This window comes from Musca domestica, unplaced genomic scaffold, assembly GCF_030504385.1.
Source record: "Musca domestica strain aabys unplaced genomic scaffold, Musca_domestica.polishedcontigs.V.1.1 9, whole genome shotgun sequence".
Classification (NCBI taxonomy): domain Eukaryota; kingdom Metazoa; phylum Arthropoda; class Insecta; order Diptera; family Muscidae; genus Musca; species Musca domestica.
This window is the reverse complement of record NW_026712435.1, coordinates 13,508,745-13,530,488: the sequence shown is the minus strand read 5'-3', so window position 1 is coordinate 13,530,488 and position 21,744 is coordinate 13,508,745. Positions and strand designations below refer to the sequence as shown.

At 35.0% G+C, this 21,744-nt stretch overlaps 1 protein-coding gene and 1 long non-coding RNA gene across 5 annotated transcripts in view; one reads left to right on the top strand and one right to left on the bottom strand.

Annotated features, from left to right (window-relative positions):
• Positions 1–16,857, bottom strand: part of LOC101894830 (protein Smaug) — a 44,888-nt gene extending 28,031 nt beyond the window's left edge. For 2 of the 4 annotated variants that reach the window (XM_059131848.1, XM_059131852.1), the window contains exon 1: positions 10,475–10,941. The gene's annotated coding sequence lies outside the window, so the exon portion shown is untranslated. Of the gene's footprint in view, positions 1–10,474; positions 10,942–16,122; positions 16,488–16,564 lie in introns of those variants that run through there. The other 2 variants (XM_059131849.1, XM_059131850.1) reach the window with 2 other exon arrangements.
• Positions 2,836–3,722, top strand: LOC131806935 (uncharacterized). The gene is made up of 2 exons (XR_009344234.1): positions 2,836–3,281; positions 3,345–3,722. It is a non-coding gene; the product is annotated as an uncharacterized LOC131806935 (long non-coding RNA).
• Positions 16,858–21,744: the final 4,887 nt, after the last annotated feature.

The following is a 21,744-nucleotide window of genomic DNA, read 5'->3' as shown; positions in this document are numbered from 1 at the left end:
AAAGAGCATCGAAAATGCTCCTAGACCACTTATTCTCATAATCCAAACCCATCTGGAATTCCCACAGTGGCCAGATTTATATTTCATGTGGTCCTCTTTGGAGAAATTGGTTTGGACTCACTGTGGGAAAATGGTTAGGGATGCACCTTTATGGTGTCCATTTTCGGAAAGAGCATCGAAAATGCTCCTAGACCACTTATTCTCATAATCCAAACCCATCTGGAATTCCCACAGTGGCCAGATTTATATTTCATATGGTCACTGTAGGAGAAATGGGTTTGGACCCACTGTGGGACAATGGTTAGGGATGCGCCTTTATGGTGTCCATTTACGGAAAGAGCATCGAAAATGCTCCTAGACCAATGATTCTCATAATCCAAACCCATCTGGAATTCCCACAGTGGCCAGATTTATATTTCATATGGTCACTGTAGGAGAAATGGGTTTGGACCCACTGTGGGAAAATGGTTAGGGATGCGCCTTTATGGTTTTCATTTTCGGAAAGAGCATCGAAAATGCTCCTAGACCACTTATTCTCATAATTCAAACCCATCTGGAATTCCCACAGTGGCCAGATTTATATTTCATATGGTCACTGTAGGAGAAATGGGTTTGGACCCATTGTGGGAAAATGGTTAGGGATGCGCCTTTATGGTGTCCATTTTCGGAAAGAGCATCGAAAATGCTCCTAGACCACTTATTCTCATAATCCAAACCCATCTGGAATTCCCACAGTGGCCAGATTTATATTTCATATGGTCACTGTAGGAGAAATGGGTTTGGACCCACTGTGGGAAAATGGTTAGGGATGCGCCTTTATGGTGTCCATTTTCGGAAAGAGCATCGAAAATGCTCCTAGACCACTTATTCTCATAATCCAAACCCATCTGGAATTCCCACAGTGGCCAGATTTATATTTCATGTGGTCCTCTTTGGAGAAATTGGTTTGGACCCACTGTGGGAAAATGGTTAGGGATGCACCTTTATGGTGTCCATTTTCGGAAAGAGCATCGAAAATGCTCCTAGACCACTTATTCTCATAATCCAAACCCATCTGGAATTCCCACAGTGGCCAGATTTATATTTCATATGGTCACTGTAGGAGAAATGGGTTTGGACCCACTGTGGGACAATGGTTAGGGATGCGCCTTTATGGTGTCCATTTACGGAAAGAGCATCGAAAATGCTCCTAGACCAATGATTCTCATAATCCAAACCCATCTGGAAATCCCACAGTGGCCAGACTTATATTTCATATGGTCACTGTAGGAGAAATGGGTTTGGACCCACTGTGGGAAAATTGGTTAGGGATGCACCCTTATGGTGTCCATTTTCGGAAAGAGCATCGAAAATGCTCCTAGACCACTTATTCTCATAATCCAAACCCATCTGGAATTCCCACAGTGGCCAGATTTATATTTCATATGGTCACTGTAGGAGAAATGGGTTTGGACCCACTGTGGGAAAATGGTTAGGGATGCGCCTTTATGGTGTCCATTTTCGGAAAGAGCATCGAAAATGCTCCTAGACCACTTATTCTCATAATCCAAACCCATCTGGAATTCCCACAGTGGCCAGATTTATATTTCATATGGTCACTGTAGGAGAAATGGGTTTGGACCCACTGTGGGAAAATGGTTAGGGATGCGCCTTTATGGTGTTCATTTTCGGAAAGAGCATCGAAAATGCTCCTAGACCAATGATTCTCATAATCCAAACCCATCTGGAATTCCCACAGTGGCGAGATTTATATTTCATGTGGTCCTCTTTGGGTCCAAACCACCACTGTGGGAAAATGGTTAGGGATGCACCTTTATGGTGTTCATTTTTTGTTCCATGGTTGTTACCAATGCTCCCAGACAACTTCTTTTGAAAAACCAAACCTATCCGAAAATCTCACAGAAGGCCGACTTAAATTTAATGTAGCCACCATTGTATTGTTCTTATATTTTTAAGTAAGCTCCAATTTTTTATTGATGTTCAACAAAAAATCTGCAATAGAATCCTTTGTTCATTTTAATTTTTTTTTTTTGACGTTTTTGGTGACAGAGTGTTTGATTTTATAGTGTTTCTATTTTTCTGTTATCATCTTCTTTTAACTATTTTCTCTGCAAGACCATAAAATATTTTTTTTTCTAAAGTTTGCTCTTCTGCTATTTTTGCAACTAAATGGTAAGGGAACGAAGCTCTTATGTAATGGCTAAGGCATTACTGTTACATTTTTTAATTAACAGCTTTACCAAAAATTCGACTTGGTGCACACAACTGTCGTCTGTAATACCCTAATTATCTAGGTACATCTACCATCTAATAACGTTGTAAAAATCAGAAATATATTTTTAAAAATAAACCACATTAAATTTGTATTATTCATTTCCATTTCCAACACACATAAAAGGAAAGTGTTATATTGTTAATGTTGAAATCTACTGCTTTGAAATTTTATACGCTATATGTATTTCGGTTAAGTTTATATAATTACATATGTTAAAATTGTGCGGTGAATAAGGGCAACAAATTACAATTTGTTAAAATGTTACTAATATTCTTCGTTATTACTATGGCAGATGCATCAACACTTGGGAGCATTGATATGTCAAAAAAAATTAAATATTTTTTCAAATATAAGAAAATTTTTATATGTTTTCTTGTATGACGTCATTCGGAGGTTATTATAATTCGCATTTTTAAACAATTTTTACAAATTTAAATAATTTTTCATTCAACATTTTCAATTCCAAAATTGGGTTGACAGTTCATTGTCCCAGGGGCTGTGTCGATGCGTCCACCTATATTATTCTACCATGGTTGTTACCATACGTTACCACACGCAGCATTAGTAACTAAAAATTGCAACCCTGCTACATTTTTACCATCCAACAAATTGACAACATTGTGGCGGCAAAAAAGCAATAATTGTGATTGAATTGTGCTCAGTTGGCGGGGAAATAAACAACAAACGAACATCGATTTTCAGACTAAAATTTTATAATATTTTGCTTTTCTTGCTGTCAATTTATGAAAATCGAAGAAATTAAAGTGTTGTCCGAGAAGCTGCTGTTCTAGTTGCGAATTTGTCAAAAAACAAGAAAATGCTGGTCTTGTCTCACAGCTGAGGTACCATCCGGTACGGGCAAAGCTGCAATTGCTCCAGTTATTGCACAGGAATTAGGCAATAAGGTTAAGGTAACATTCTGCACATGATGAGTTCGGAGATGTTCCGCAGTGACACCTTTGCAACGGAATTGGATTTGGAGACCGAGGGTTGGTTGTGTTATACGGTAAGAAAAATAATATACTTTTTCGATTTTCCTTTGTTAACATTTCGATTTCTTTGTTCACAGTGACACCACAGACACTGCCTCACCTCATGGCATTCCCTTGGATTTACCTGATCTATGGCTCATCATAGGCATCTTGCCATAGCATTCCAGTGAAATATGGAACAACTCATAATGTTAAATGGAGAACCTGCAATTTGAAGAGTCTGCCTTTAAACGTCTCAATGACGTTGACTGTCCAGTTGCATATTGATGATATTCATGCCTTATTCTTGGGTGCAAGACGTTCATCGAATCGTCTATACGAGAAGAATACAAAATGTATGATGAAATCTATGGAATTGACTCACACTGACATTATTTGCTATATTTCATACCTGTCACATTCCTTACTTACCCACATATTTTAGCAATAAAAAAACAATAGTTTGCCTGCCATTATTAGTGCATTTTTCCTTATGACTAAAGGCTCGATCAAGACGTATTTTCAAGGTGACTCAATAAGACCAACTGCCCTCTTTTTTGGCTGCCAAAGCCCATTTAAAATAAGTAACAAATATCTCTATTTCGAAAAAAAAAAACGTGGGAAGTATTGACAATAAATTTTCTTCAAAAAGTCCACAATTACGATTTCAAAATATTAAATTACAGCCATTTCGACTGAGAAAAATTCTTAGTGGACCTTTTATTCTTTTAAAAGCCCAATTGCCAAATTGAAGTCAATTCGAATTCGAAACATTTTTGCTGGGAAGTAAATTACACTTCAATTTTCGTGTTTCTTCTGCCACTTTATTTTAAATTTTATATACATTGAGATACCGAAATGTATAATCAGCTCAGTCGGTTGAGAGTCAATTAATTTCATAAATTTTGTATTCTTCTCGTATAGACGATTCGATGAACGTCTTGCACCCAAGAATAAGGCATGAATATCATCAATATGCAACTGGACAGTCAACGTCATTGAGACGTTTAAAGGCAGACTCTTCAAATTGCAGGTTCTCCATTTAACATTATGAGTTGTTCCATATTTCACTGGAATGCTATGGCAAGATGCCTATGATGAGCCATAGATCAGGTAAATCCAAGGGAATGCCATGAGGTGAGGCAGTGTCTGTGGTGTCACTGTGAACAAAGAAATCGAAATGTTAACAAAGGAAAATCGAAAAAGTATATTATTTTTCTTACCGTATAACACAACCAACCCTCGGTCTCCAAATCCAATTCCGTTGCAAAGGTGTCACTGCGGAACATCTCCGAACTCATCATGTGCAGAATGTTACCTTAACCTTATTGCCTAATTCCTGTGCAATAACTGGAGCAATTGCAGCTTTGCCCGTACCGGATGGTACCTCAGCTGTGAGACAAGACCAGCATTTTCTTGTTTTTTGACAAATTCGCAACTAGAACAGCAGCTTCTCGGACAACACTTTAATTTCTTCGATTTTCATAAATTGACAGCAAGAAAAGCAAAATATTATAAAATTTTAGTCTGAAAATCGATGTTCGTTTGTTGTTTATTTCCCCGCCAACTGAGCACAATTCAATCACAATTATTGCTTTTTTGCCGCCACAATGTTGTCAATTTGTTGGATGGTAAAAATGTAGCAGGGTTGCAATTTTTAGTTACTAATGCTGCGTGTGGTAACGTATGGTAACAACCATGGTAGAATAATATAGGTGGACGCATCGACACAGCCCCTGGGACAATGAACTGTCAACCCAATTTTGGAATTGAAAATGTTGAATGAAAAATTATTTAAATTTGTAAAAATTGTTTAAAAATGCGAATTATAATAACCTCCGAATGACGTCATACAAGAAAACATATAAAAATTTTCTTATATTTGAAAAAATATTTAATTTTTTTTGACATATCAATGCTCCCAAGCGTTGATGCATCTGCCATAGTAATAACGAAGAATATTAGTAACATTTTAACAAATTGTAATTTGTTGCCCTTATTCACCGCACAATTTTAACATATGTAATTATATAAACTTAACCGAAATACATATAGCGTATAAAATTTCAAAGCAGTAGATTTCAACATTAACAATATAACACTTTCCTTTTATGTGTGTTGGAAATGGAAATGAATAATACAAATTTAATGTGGTTTATTTTTAAAAATATATTTCTGATTTTTACAACGTTATTAGATGGTAGATGTACCTAGATAATTAGGGTATTACAGACGACAGTTGTGTGCACCAAGTCGAATTTTTGGTAAAGCTGTTTTTAGTAAAGCTGGGAGCATTGGTAACAACCATGGAACAAAAAATGAACACCATAAAGGTGCATCCCTAACCATTTTCCCACAGTGGGTCCAAACCAATTTCTCCAAAGAGGACCACATGAAATATAAATCTCACCACTGTGGGAATTCCAGATGGGTTTGGATTATGAGAATCATTGGTCTAGGAGCATTTTCGATGCTCTTTCCGAAAATGAACACCATAAAGGCGCATCCCTAACCATTTTCCCACAGTGGGTCCAAACCCATTTCTCCTACAGTGACCATATGAAATATAAATCTGGCCACTGTGGGAATTCCAGATGGGTTTGGATTATGAGAATAAGTGGTCTAGGAGCATTTTCGATGCTCTTTCCGCAAATGGACACCATAAAGGCGCATCCCTCACCATTTTCCCACAGTGGGTCCAAACCAATTTCTCCAAAGAGGACATAAAATATAAATCTGGCCACTGTGGGAATTCCAGATGGGTTTGGATTATGAGAATAAGTGGTCTAGGAGCATTTTCGATGCTCTTTCCGAAAATGAAAACCATAAAGGCGCATCCCTAACCATTTTCCCACAGTGGGTCCAAACCCATTTCTCCTACAGTGACCATATGAAATATAAATCTGGCCACTGTGGGAATTCCAGATGGGTTTGAATTATGAGAATAAGTGGTCTAGGAGCATTTTCGATGCTCTTTCCGAAAATGGACACCATAAAGGCGCATCCCTAACCATTTTCCCACAGTGGGTCCAAACCCATTTCTCCTACAGTGACCATATGAAATATAAATCTGGCCACTGTGGGAATTCCAGATGGGTTTGAATTATGAGAATAAGTGGTCTAGGAGCATTTTCGATGCTCTTTCCGAAAATGGACACCATAAAGGCGCATCCCTAACCATTTTCCCACAGTGGGTCCAAGCCCATTTCTCCTACAGTGACCATATGAAATATAAATCTGGCCACTGTGGGAATTCCAGATGGGTTTGGATTATGAGAATAAGTGGTCTAGGAGCATTTTCGATGCTCTTTCCGAAAATGAACACCATAAGGGTGCATCCCTAACCAATTTTCCCACAGTGGGTCCAAACCCATTTCTCCTACAGTGACCATATGAAATATAAGTCTGGCCACTGTGGGATTTCCAGATGGGTTTGGATTATGAGAATCATTGGTCTAGGAGCATTTTCGATGCTCTTTCCGTAAATGGACACCATAAAGGCGCATCCCTAACCATTGTCCCACAGTGGGTCCAAACCCATTTCTCCTACAGTGACCATATGAAATATAAATCTGGCCACTGTGGGAATTCCAGATGGGTTTGGATTATGAGAATAAGTGGTCTAGGAGCATTTTCGATGCTCTTTCCGAAAATGGACACCATAAAGGTGCATCCCTAACCATTTTCCCACAGTGGGTCCAAACCCATTTCTCCTACAATGACCATATGAAATATAAATCTGGCCACTGTGGGAATTCCAGATGGGTTTGAATTATGAGAATAAGTGGTCTAGGAGCATTTTCGATGCTCTTTCCGAAAATGAAAACCATAAAGGCGCATCCCTAACCATTTTCCCACAGTGGGTCCAAACCCATTTCTCCTACAGTGACCATATGAAATATAAATCTGGCCACTGTGGGAATTCCAGATGGGTTTGGATTATGAGAATCATTGGTCTAGGAGCATTTTCGATGCTCTTTCCGAAAATGAACACCATAAAGGTGCATCCCTAACCATTTTCCCACAATGGGTCCAAACCCATTTATCCTACAGTGACCATAGGAAATATAAGTCTGGCCACTTTTCTTGTTCTGGCCAAAGTTCTTATAATTATTAATTTTTAATACAATTCATATAACATTTTATTGTTATATTATTTTCATAATTTTAACTTTTATTTTCTTTCACAACAAGCACTTTTGAGTTAAATTTAAATTTACTCTCACGAAAATGTAGTTAAATTTAAATTTATCTCTGAGAGAAAACCAGTGTTGGTAAGCGAAAAATCAAAGTAGTAGAATTTAAATTTAAATTTATTTTCACGCACATAGAAACTTTGGGTTGTCAAACACACAATATCTCTCTCCTTTGGGGTTTTCAAATGAGGATCAGGCAGGCATTACCTGCTTTTATGAAAAGGCGCTCGCCGGGACTCATCGTGGGTAGCTATTGCGTACCTTTTTATTATTTTTTTTTATTATTATTGTTGTTATTTTATTGTTTTGTTTTTTTTTTTTTTTTGTTCTTTTTCATATGTTTTTATTTTTAGATGTAAGTTTTAGTTTTAAGTTTTAAACCCTAGATTTAAGATTTTCTCTTTTATGTAAAAGTCCCGGGAGCAAGGGCGTCCATTAACACACCAGATGTTCACATTTTATTGCCTTTTTATTAAATGAAGCATGATGCTGTATAACTTTTCTTGACATTAGGATAATACATTATAGTCTTAAGGATTCCTTTATATTGTTTTTAATTGTAATCTTATTGATAAAAAAAGACTCAATAAAATATAACTTAACTTATAACTTGGTACTCATAGACATAGATATATTTCTTTACCTTAAATTTAAGACTAATATATTTACATTTGACTAGATCCATACAAATTTTTGGGGAAAAAAGTATTTTTATACCCTACAACACTATGTGTGGGGGTATTGTAAGTTTGATGGGGCCAAAAATTATGTAACACCTCGAAATATTGATCTCCGACATAGGAAACTATATATGGATCTTCCTATCTCGCCGAGCTGAGTCGATCTAGTAATGTATGTCCGTCTGTCCATGTTAATTTGTAATCACGCTACAGGTCGCAATTATGGCCCGACCCTCACAAAATTGAAAATGTGCGTTTGGTTTGGGTCAGAATAGAAGTCTATTGTTTCTGGAGATGATCGCAAAATATTTAGGTGTTAAAATGGACCAAAAACAGAAAAAAATCCTGATTTTGCTGTTGCTCCACAGGCCACAATTATAGACCAATCGACGCGGAATTTTGCATGGAGTTAGAATTTAGGGCTGGGCCTTTTTATGTCAAAAATTACGAAAATTTCCCCTAGACCGCGAATATTTTTAGTCCGGCCAAATCACAAATGCATTAAGAGGTCACTTCTGACCATTACAGTGATGCTGATAGCCAAGATATCGGATATATAGCAAAAAATAGGTTCAATATATATATAAAAGAAATAGATCTTAGTTATTCTGCATATAAGTCAATAATTTTTGTCATATTTTTCATTGCATGCGATTTTTTTAAAAAGACTTACAATTTTGAATTGTATATTTTGTATTTTTTTTACACACACAACACTGTGTTGAGGGTATTATATACAGTTCGCAATTATCGTCCGATCCCCACGAAAGGGGATATGGTTAAGGTCAGCATTAAAGCCTATTGTTTTTGAAGATGTACATTTAGGGGCTCAAATGGACAAAATAAAATTAAATTTTCCTGACTTTGCAGTCGCTCTAAAGGTCACAATTGAAAACTAATTTTGCTTGAAAAGAGAATTAAGGCAGGAAAGTTTAGCATTTTGGATGACCGTTGGATTATATCACAATTTTCGTAAAAAAATTATCTTGAATACCTAACAACGCTACACTTAAATATTGAGCAAATGCCCCCAGTCAAAAACCTTAGGGTAACATTTGGACAGGGCTCTATGACATTATTTCAAAAACGAAATCCTCCAAAATGGATTTGAACATAAGATGTCTCTCAATATACTGTAGTGTTGTAGGGTATCACATGGTCGGCCCGCACGACTATAGCCTTTGCTTACTTGTTTAAATCAATAATTCCCAATGAATAGTGTAAATGAAATTACTTTATAAGGTTTTTTAAGAAATTATAGATTTACAGAGTTTTGGGGCATGTTTTCGAATATCGATACGAAAGAGAATGCAAAGAAAAACACCATTAAAAAAGTGTGTGTGCGTTTTTTAATTTTTATTAAACTATAAAGAAGCCTATAATTTGAAAAACTCATTCACTTTTGTATAAACATACATAAACCGTTCCTTATAGTTATTAAAACTTACGACTGGGCATTCATGTACTACATGTGGAGTACTTAGTAAGAATAAATTAGCTTTTCGCCTTTGGAGCAAGCCACCGAAATAGGTAGGATGGACGGTAGGTATAGGGTATGGAGGTTCAAACGATATGTTGCACAGAATATGAGTAAACTATCGCGCGTATCTAAAACGGATAAAGCAACAACACTTCTATGTGAGCTGTACTAGAGTTGGGAAACACACAGCTGTTATATAACAAGGAAGGTAATGAGGTGTTGCAAGGAATATAGGTAGGAATGTGGGGCATTTTCTAATGGCTTTTCGACGATCTATTGATGTGGAACTCTCACACTACCATTTTGTAGATTATTCTGTGAAACCATTATTTTTTAAGTTCATCGAGAATTCATCACTAAACAATCAATTATTACTACTTTTATACGAGAGAATCTGTGACAAAAGAAGAAATGCGACAATTTAGCAGAAATAGTATACAAAGAATTTCAGATTAAAAACCCATTTTCTCCTATAGCCTGAATCGTCCATCTCATGCTCCATCGATTATCAACAAATCTATGTACGAAGACATAAAACTCTTGATCACAGCATTGTTATAGATAAGCTATGCCATTACAATATATTAGAAACTATTCAATTCTGCAAAACTATACACGCATTGTAAATATTGGCATTTAATGAAGTCATGGCAATTTCCCACCATTAAAATACAAATCTTCATCAGTGTCAACATTTTGTGGTTTGACTATAATTCTAATTCTAAAATTACAAAACATAACCTCACATCTGTTGTTGTAATTTTTAATACGTAGGTTATGGCATTCATTTCCAATAGACAAACGGTAAATATGTATTCCAATAGTAATTGGCGCTTTGTTAAAAATGCGCATTTATTACGAAATGTACTCACATTTAAGGAGAATGCAAAAACAAAAAAGCGTGAATCCTTTTTTTAATTTCTCCAGGAAATCTGTGTATGTCGTCTGCCAAACCTGTTGATGCTGCTGGTTAATTTCTATGGTGATTGTGATCTGGTCACAATATGTCGGATCTTTAATCAGAAATCAATCTATATATCCGTCAAAAATTTGCTATTTCAAAGCAAACACACACGCACACAAAATGCCAAGAGCATTTACAAACACACAATAAAGGTATTGAAAAACGATTTTCTAAATCGTTCTGGTTAATAAATTATTAAAATATTTCGTTTTTCACTCTATCTTATAACATTATTACAGCAAATTTCTTTGGTTTGATTTTAGGCAAAACAAATGATAAAATTGGACATTGAAGACTTGACAAGACAACACAGTATGACTGGTGGTTGGTTGGTTTATCGTTCGTTGGGTTCGAACAGCAGCAACAGAGTACAAAATAATCTCGGTGGAGTTGTTAAGAGTCTAACATTTTGAAAATGGCATTGTTGTTGTACGAAACTGTAAAAAATGTCTACAACTTTTTTAACGAAGTGTTTTATGGCGCGAAGAGAAATAATTACGAAAAAGAATATAAAATATAACATACAAAATATCAACAAATATTGAACTTGGGTAACAACGCATATGAAGGGATACCGTTGTTTTCAAAGCCCAAATCATTTTTTTGAAGAGAGCAGAGAGAGTTGCTTTTTTATGGAAAGAACAAAAAAGAGAGATTTACTCTTTACTGAAATAAGGAAACCAACAGTTGTAGTTACAAAATTAAAAATTTTTCAATTATTGACAAATAACATTCTATTTGTTGTTAGGTAGCTAAAGCCTTGCCACACGTTTAATGAAAGAAGTAACCTTATACTTAAATAGGAGCTACAAATGCATATGAAAAAGCTTAAAAATTATAAATCTCATATTGAAATGATCACCGGGCCTATTCTGCGAAACAGCCCTATATTTATTCTTTATATTTTTGTACTGCATCGAAAACTAAAACAAAAGCATTTTAACGAAAGGTCTTTATCTCTCAGTGTTTGGGAAATTACTAAACATCTATGGGATTTTACTTGATGCTCCTCTGGCAGCTACGACCACAGGCGCTTACAAATCCGCATTTGGAGTCTTCACATAACAAATAAAAGTTTTTATGGGGAATTTGTCAGAATTAAATCATACCAACTATGATTATGTTATAATTCAAAGTCCAGAGGAACTAATATATAAGAGGAATATCCTCCTTTGAATCGATTTCTACAAAGGTGTTTCTGAGCTGTATGTGATATATTTCCCCGAATATCGTTGTTACAGTGTGCATATTACGGCTGCGGAGGACAAAAATAAAAATCGGACAAAGGTACACTGGTGGCCAAAACTAAAACAACTGAAATTATAAGGAGAAAGAATGCCCTGTAACTTTTTTAAAAAACTTTGTTAACTTTCATATGATCGCTGCAATTTCAGTTTTTTTCCTTTATATTTATCGCTTTTTGCTTTCTTCAACAATTTCGATTTTTATAAATCATTTTTGAGAAGTTTTTTAAAAAGTTTAAAAATGGCTAGAAGCAAATACAGCACATGAATAAAACAGCAAATTATTTGTTACTATAAAAACAAGCTATAGCAGAAAATGATTTCCGAGAAATATTTCATAAATATTTCTGTGATTTCTCGTATACTAAGTCGGTTTTATGAAACTGGATAAGTAGTAACAGTCTATAACGGATGGAGGCCGTGAAAAACTTCAGCCCGTACTGATCAACAAATAAAAAAAGCAACCATTTAAGAATTTAACTGAATTGGCGAGAGAGCTATCATTGGATATAAGCTCGAGATCAGTGCATAGACGAGTAGTGGCAACTGGTCTGCATGCCCGTAAGCCATCAAAAAAGTCATTTATATCTGTACAAATCGGAAAACCAGGCTGGCTTTCGGAAACGATAAAAATAATTGGAACCCAGCTCAATGGAAAAACATTTTATTCTGGGATGAGTCTACGTTTAATTTAAAAGCTCAGACATGAAAAATGTTACAAGGGTACAGTGAAGCATGAGGGACGGTCAAAAATGGTGTGGCGCTGTTTTTCTTTCTATGGACTTGGGCCTATCCATGAAATAAAGGAAGTTATGGATCGGTTCGTTTAAAAACACGTGTTGGACATCACGTTGTTCTCTTTCGCTGATTAAAATATTCGGCTTATTTGTGTGTTTCAACATGACAATGATCCCAAACATGCATCAAAACTTGTCAAAGATTGGTTACGGGAGTCAAAAATCGTTGTTTTGTTATGGTCGGCACAATCACTTGACCTAAATCCCATAGAAAATCTTTGGAGTATCGTAGACAGGAAGATCACAACAGAACACATAATTTTCCATAGAATTCAGGGTGCCTGGAAAAGCATATCCAAGGATCAAATTGAGCGTGTTATAGATTCAATGTCTTGTAGGTGTGCAGCTGCTATCAAAAATAATGGTTATGTTATCGACTACTAGCCAAAATTTAATTATGTTAAAATAAAAAATCAAACGAGACTCCGGAGTATCCGTTCTGCAGAGAATATTGCTGCTGTAGCCGAGGATGTCATGGAAGCGCCATCGACGACGACGTTCCTCGCAAATGGGTATCAGTCGACGGTTTTTACAGCGAATTTTGATACAAGATTTTAAGATATTTCCGTACAAAGTCCAGGTGGTGCATTAGCTGTTAGCTGGTGACCTCTAACATACGCTCAAGCCATCCTTAATCACCACCAAGAAGAAGATGATTTTCATCAAAAATAATCAACGACTTCTTTTTGCCGGAACTCTATGAGTTGGGATTGGAAAACAGGTGGTTCCAACAAGACGGTGCAATGGCACACTTTCCACAATCGATATGCTGAAGGATGCTTTGCCCGGATGCCTAATCTCCCGTTTTGGCGATTTGTACTGTCAAGAAAGATCGATTTTTGTGGGGCTTTTTGAAGTTGCGGGTTTATGTCAACAAGCCTCAGACTCTTTCAGCTCTTAAAAACAATATCCGTGAAGAATGTGAGAACCTATCGCCGGAAGTTTTGGCCAATGGAAAATGCAATAAAAAGGACAATTAAATGTGGCGATGGCCATTTACATGACATCATATTCTCGACTTGATGTATAAAAACTAAAAGAACAAATAAAAATAATCCACTAAAAGAACCAACGTTTTTCATTTTTTTTTTAATTAAAGCTAAAAAACGTCGGAAGTTTACTTTTGCCCCATCTTGTATAAAATGTTTGTCATTCATAAATACCTAGACTTTAATTAATATATAGATGACTAAATAGTCATCATCTTCTGTAAATAAGCATTTTAAACATCAAGGTCCACGAAAATTTAACTATTTCGATATTTTTGGCCACATTTCCAATTTGTATCTTCTGGTTACATAACTTCCAGAAAGTGCAAGGAGATAAAATATAATCCGAAAATTACCCAGTGTTTTGTTACGCCTTGTGGAGAAAAATACATTTTTACACAGACAAAATAGATAAAAGCGTATGAAAGGTAATCTAAGATGTCATAAAAGACGTACGAACGACGCTTTAACGAATGAGCGTGTATTACTATTTAAAACATGCGTTTATTGTAATTACAATTCGATAAAAAAAATAATTTCCCATTTTGCCCTGGTATATGGGCTTGTCATAAGGCCACGGAATGTGATATTTACATGTTATGAAGAAATCCTTCAAATTATATATTAAATCTTCGTCCACTGCCATGCGTTCTGTAAGACTCCACTCTCTGCCTGCTTCAACAATACCACCATACAGGGTGAGATGAAAAAACTGCAACCAACGTCAGACTATTGTCATTTCTAAGCCACTTGTCCGACAGCTGTTCAAATTATTCTAGTGACAGTTCATTGCATTATATTGCTTATATTATATTGTTTACAGGCGTACTAAAGCTTTTTGCTGAGAAAGTTATTCGTGACGAAATTCAAGCGTGATAGTGTGATTTATTTATATTTGGCGGGAAAACCACAAGTGGCTATCGTTAGAGCACTCCAGCATTTAAATGTGAATAAATTAAAGAGATCCAAAGAGGTCAGCAGACAATATGCACCTTCGGTTGGCCACCAGAACTCAAGCGCCGGCTATGGTGATGGTGTGGGCCGCCATAACAGCTGGTGGTCGCTCTCCGCTCGTGTTAATCGACCGTGAGATCAGAATAAATGCCGAATATTATCGCGAAAATATTTTGGAGTGTGTATTGAAGCCTTGATATTCGAATTAAGTTGTAGACCTGGAACAAATTATCTTTAGGAACACTAAGTGAAAAATAACCCTTTTTTCTAGTGGTATTTCTTTCATCCCAATCATAATGGTATTATTTTATTCTGGGAAAAATGTTACTTCGACAAAACCTTTTTAAAAAATTGTCACATGAATGGATTATGTTGGCTGGTTTAGAAGCCACGAATGCATTTTCTAAATTTTGATCTTTGGATGACTAACAAAACTGAAGTAGCAATCGAGCGTAAAAGGTCGTATATCGCTTTAATACATTTCAAGCCCGTTTACAAAAGTGGCCGTCCATTATTGGTCACAATTTTAGCGAGATCAAAAGAACTTTAACATTATGTGAAGTTCATGTCCAGCTAATAACAAAGAACATGTAATCCTTTTTCCGCATCCTTTTTTGCTAAATTATTAATTTAATATACAGTCTTCTAATAATACTAATGTCTACTTTGATCGCAGTTGCCAATTGTGGGAGAGAACCTGGAACGTAAGTCCAGAAATCGTCCATCTTTATCTCTATCAGCTCACAAGAGAGCTATCAAAAATTAACTAGCAATTTCCAACTTCCGTGATCTGAATTTTCCCATGTTAGGTTCCAAACTTCATTATCATCCCGTAAAACATCTCTCTGTACATCACTCAATGGCTACTAACAAAGCAAGGAAATTTTATGCAAAAGTACAAGTATTTGCTTGGGATGCTCTGGCCTATAACATGCCAGCATTGTTATTGCTGCAATTGGGAAGAGGAGGCTGTGAGGAAAAAAACTGCACACACATATAAACAGCAAAAAATCATTTCTAGCGATTTCTCTTTGTTGTAAACAGAAGACGGGGGACTTATCCATTGGAGCGCTGGAGCATTTCTTGTGTCTGTATTGTAGCGTGGTGTACATTTATTTGTTCGTGTTTTGTTTTCTTGTTAACAGCAAAAAAATGACCGTAATTTTTCTCTGGTTGAAAGTTTGTTGATATTGCGCTGCTCAGTTGCGTCTCTGTCGAGCTTGTTATTGTTGCTTTACCGTTATAATTGCGATGTTTGTTTTGTTTGTTGGTGTTATTCCACACACACACCACACTTATGCTGCGACAACAAATATGATAACGGCGGCGACAGCACGAAGGTAGCGTCGCTGCCGACGTTACTTTCTCATTATTTTTTCGCAGAGATGATTATGGTTGTTTCACTTGTTTTTTGTTGGAACGTATTTTCGCTTTTTATTCTTGAAATTTCCAATTGTAAATTTGAGTAGACTTGTTACTTTTTCAACAAAGAAAAAAAAAAAAAAACAAAAATAATTATGTAGTCACAATTCCCAATTTAAATGTTTTGCATTTTTTTTCATTTAGACTTACACCAAACACAAACAATTAACTTTGTTGCCATTGTTATTTGATCAACTACTGACTGTGTGTTTTTTCTTCTGCTTTTTCTATTTGTGCTAAATTCTCATTATTTTTGTTTCTGTTTTTCTGGGTGCTGATTTTCTTTACGCAGTAACAGCGCAGTAAAACCTTGAAAATATTTTTTTTATTTCATCTTTATTTTTGCTGTTGCAATCTTTTTCTTCTTTCTTTCTCATTTACTTCAGCATAGCACTGACTTTGTACTTAAAAATAGCCACACCAAATTCAATTGAATCCTTGCCCCCACCATTCACACACAATAGGAGAAAAATCAACGGGCGGGAGCACAACACACATAGAAAAAAAACACATTCATCCCAAAATTGTTGAACAATTTCATACTTTTCCTTCTCATTTGTTTTTTTGGCCCGTTCATTGTAACTTTCCTCACCTTTTTTTATTGTATTTCTCTCACTCTACTACTTTGTCACTTTTCTTTTATTGTATTATAATTATTCTTCACGAAAAAATCGAACCACGTTTACGTCCTTTTTATTGGAGGTTACAAGCACACAATTGTTAAACTCCATGTTTTCGATGTTTGCTATTTCTTTGCGGGGATGTCAATGGAATTATTTGCGAAACCCGTAGCCTTATTTGATAGTTTTTTTAATAATTTTCCTCAATGAATATTTTTTCCTCTTCGTAAAACAACTAATTTTTTCTTTTCAGAGTAGGGATACGTAGTTCGAGTACTCGTCTTGAACGACTGAACGCCGTCAAAGTGCTGTGGCTTTGATCTAATTTTAGACTTTGTTTCCGCTTAAACATCTGATACCGATGTCATGTTCCCACGGACATTCGAATAGCATTTTTCGCCCACAAAGTCATTGTAAAGAACATTTAGAGGCATCAACACTTGGGAACATTGATATGTCAAATGTTTTTTTAAATAAGTATTTTTTTATAAGTTTTCTTATGCGATGCAAAAAAGAAAATAAAAAAAATTAAAATCATATGGTATCATAGCCCTACCTTGATATTATTGTACCCATGGTACAAAAATTGAAATCATATGGTATCATAGCCCTACCTTGATATTATTGTACCCATGGTACAATGATATCAAGGTAGGGCTATGATACCATATGATTTCAATTTTTTTTTATTTTCTTGGCTTAATATGTCATCTTTATTTGTTTATGTATGTGTTTTTTATTTTTTTTTTTTCAATAAAAAAAAAAAACAATTGTTCAGAAAACATTCAAATTAGGATGTTTTCAAATGTTTGTTTCATCGTATGCATCGACAAAATCTAGAGTTTTTGTAGCGAAATAATCCTTTAGAGATATATAGAACCTGGTTGTGAAAAGAAGTGTTGACCTTTCATTCAGTTTTCGCGGTTTTCAATTATGTATTCAAAATAAATGCAACAAGTTGTTTGATTTTTTTATTGTTTTGATACTAATTCTGACATTACAAGCCAAACAGGTATACCTCTATACTTGCAATTTTTTCAAACTTGGCCTACCTTCTCTTCATTGTACCATGCATACCATTACAACCTCTGATTTGCGTCGTATAAGAAAACATATAAATATCTAATTATTTTTGACAAAACAAATTTTGACATATCAATGTTTCCAAGCGTTGGTCCATCTACCTATATTCTTCTAGCGTGATACATACATACACACACATACCACGAAAATAAAAAAAATGAATCAATTGGCTTAATTTTGCCCTACCTTGACTTATTTGTGTCATGGGCAAAAGTAAATTTTGTGTTGTTATTGAAACACTATGAAATGATGTTAACATTTACAATTTTGGTCCATTTTTTAAATATTGTTTTTGTTTATTTTTAGAATGTTTGGCATTTAAAACAATACATACACACATACAATCTAATGTTTTGCTCCGGAACCTACAAGAATTAAAGAAAATGTTACTACCACAACCAATTTTCCTTTATGATATCCATGGTTGAGTCAAAAAGGTAAAGTCATGCAATCATATGTTTAAAATTGTTAAAAAATCTTAATTTGACAACATCTCATTGTCAAATCTATATATAAATGTAAGTTGTGTTAGTTACTACGCTTATAACTTAAGAACCGCTGAACTGATTTTAATGATTCACACAAATTCGGAATTGTCTCCTCTCCGAAAAGGATAATATCCAAAAAAAATCGCGTAAAAATATGATATATTAACATTTTCATTTTGACTTTTCAAATGTACAATAGTAGTGTTTTATTTTGCATGATTTTTTTTTCTATTTTGACTTACTTTTTTCTAATGTACATTTGTAGTGTTTTTTATATTTTACTTTTGAATTCGAATATTAATACCAATTTATTTAATTGACTTGATTTCTTGAGAACTGAAATTGATGGCGGGTTACATGGAAGTGTAGTACCGAATTATGTGGTGGCGAAACGGAATAGATGATATCGAAATAATTTAACGCCGTCACACCAAAGTTAAAAGATAATTACTTTTTCAAAATCGCTAAAAAATCACGAAAAAAAGATTTAATTGCAAAAATTGTCAAATCGGGAAAAAATCTAAAAAAAAAAATTTCAATGGAATCGAATTTTAAAATAATAGCACATTCTATTGATAAACTTTGTAAGGATCTTTAAACATTTGCTGTATAAAATCAGAGAACAAGTTGAAGATTTTTTCAATTTGTTATTTTTCTTTTGTAAATTTTTTTCAATTTGTATTATCATATTGAATTCAGTGGATTTTTTGTGAACAAAATAAAGAATAATTTTTCACTACATACAATTTTTCACCTAAAAATGAAATAAGTGCGAAATACGATGTTAACTGACATCTACCTTTCAACTCCAGGGCCGACATCGTGGTTCAGCTGGAAGATGCGAACACATTTAAACAAATAAAAATTACCGAAAAATCCTAATGGGGCTCATTTCAAAGCGTGGACCTACTCCTTTCATGTGACAATAATCCGTCCAATGAGAGCTCAAAATGCAAAATTCTTTGGGAGTACAATCAGTAAAATACCAAATTTAACAGGTGCAAAATAGTAGAGCGAATGGGACTTTTAGTAAGAAAAGGATTTCTATCCTTCCAAAAATTCTTCCCAAACATTCAAGATACCTTAAATCGCTTTTGCAGGTCATGATATCGATCATAACTCACGGATAAGGGTGCAACCCGATTTCCTATTTATATAACCATCGTATGATTTAAGCTATTTTTGGGATCTTGGCCACTTTTTTCATTTTTTGGCCCTTATTTGGCATTTTTGTTTCTAATGGGGTAGAGAACCTCTTCGCATAAAATTTGAAATTTTCAGAGTAGGGCTCATATTGGTCTTGACCACATTCATCAATTGATTTGGCTAAAGAATGTTATGCCACCCTGGGGTAGGGAACCATCATACAGATAATTGCCACATAGGAATTTATTTAAGTAAATTCCCTACATTGGAGTATCCCCAAGCCCACTTTCACATCTAATGTGTGGTCAGAAAAGAAAATTTTGTATTCTATAGAATTTGTAACCCCCAAGAGAATATTGGTTGGGCCACTTTTTGGTATAACCCTCATATGAATGTATTCCTGATTCCAGCTATGACTGTGGTCTTGGCCACGTTTTTCAACTGATTTGGCCATTATTTGGCTCTTGGTTTTTCTATTTCGAGGGTCTTGACCACATTTTCCAACCATCTTTCAGAAAAATGTCAACATACGTAAATATTTTGGTACAGTCCCCATATAGTCCCCTGGGCCGCCGATCTGTAGTGATTTTTATCGATTGGCGGACGACAACACGGGCATTGTTTAATCGTCATTGAATTGTACTATGAACAAGAACATAGACTTTTTGGGGACGCTAATGCGCAATTTGAGGTGCTATGGTAATAGGTGTAAAAGCGTAATTAACTTTGACTATTCAGAAATTATTTTGCCCTCCTTCCATAGATATTTATTTCTATTTAGTCGGATCAATATTTATATTAAAATTTGTTCACCTTTATGAGCTAGATTTGTGAAAGATTATGCTATATAAAATTTGCATTACAGACTAAAACAACGGTCCTGTGACGCGGACCGGCCATTTATAAATCCATTGTAAATACAGAATAAAGGCCTGCACAAGACGAATTGTATAAATTATGCTTTTTTCGACACACTGACTTTGTCTACTCAATCATGCGCTATGTATTTGAAAAGCAATGACAACCAACAACATCCCCCATTTTGATTCATGTGTGCCATTGTCTAAGGTTCGATCGTGGCATGGCTGACTCGAATATTTGCATGGTGTTCTCGAAAAATGCAGGGTGTCAACGATGACATCGAACCGTGTCATCGTCAAATTGTGTGTCATTTGTGTACGTGTGCTTAAATTGAGAGTGTGTGTGTGTGTTACTTTCGACGACGAGGGTGTGTTTTGTGTGTGCTGTAATTTTGAAGTAACAAACACCGCGTAAATATAAAATTGAGTTCAATAACAAAATGTACATGGGCAACAACAAATGAATAGAAAAAATGAAATATATGCTTAATAATCCCAATTTATTGGTGATTATCATAAAATGTTGGTCATAAAAAAGAGGTAAATATTGTTTGCATATTTTCAATCTACATATATTGTTCTTTTAAAATTAAAGTTTGTGGGCAGAGATTTGACTCTCATTCAATAACAGAATATACACAGAATTGAACAATGGTAGTATATAGTGTTGTTATGTGAATTACAGTAGCACTCATTCTCATTTACATATCAATACCGGAGGCAAACATTTATGAAATTATAATCAAAATGAGAAAATTTTTCAGGGGATTATTGTTTTTTAATAAGGATTAACATTTTAGATTGTTTCGTCAATAACCACGAAATGTGAACATTCTGTGTGGACCAATTAGAAGTACCTTTAATATTTTAGTAATCGCCAAGAAATTCTTTATTACAAAAAATGTATTTTTTCACATATCGGAAAAGCAGGTAGCGATTGCGCTTTGCCTTCATTATGTGTGTGTGTCTTTTTCGTTGGCAATTGTTTCATAATTGTTGTTGTTTTTTTGATAGAACATTTCTGTATGACACACTATTCAACATTCCCTTTTATTGGTCATTACATGTTATGACGATGGGTTTGAGTGTGACCGACATGACGAGACATCGAGCATTTAGTTGGATGTCACGTACTGTTATGCGTTTGATCAAACAGGGCACAACATGACGAGCATTTTTTCTCCATGACATAAATAGAGAAAAGTGTCACATTTGCAGCCCTTTAATACAGAAATCAGAGATGGTAACCTTTTTTATACAGTGAAATTTGACAAGGTAATTTACAAAAAAATTCAGAAATGGGTATGTTTATTTGAAATGACTGTACTTTCTTGATTTTACATTGAATGATATCGATGTAAGTTGCAAAACTATTTGCTTTTTGCAGGTTTTGAGAAGGAGCATGACAACATATAAGTACACCAAGAGAATAATAAATTGCAATAATGACAATAATTGCCTTGAATATGTAACCGTCCATTTGAATCCACTGTTTTCTGTTACTAATCAATTTGATTGTACATTGGACAATGAAAGACGAATAAGAATGTCGTCATTTCTCCGTCATATCCTAGA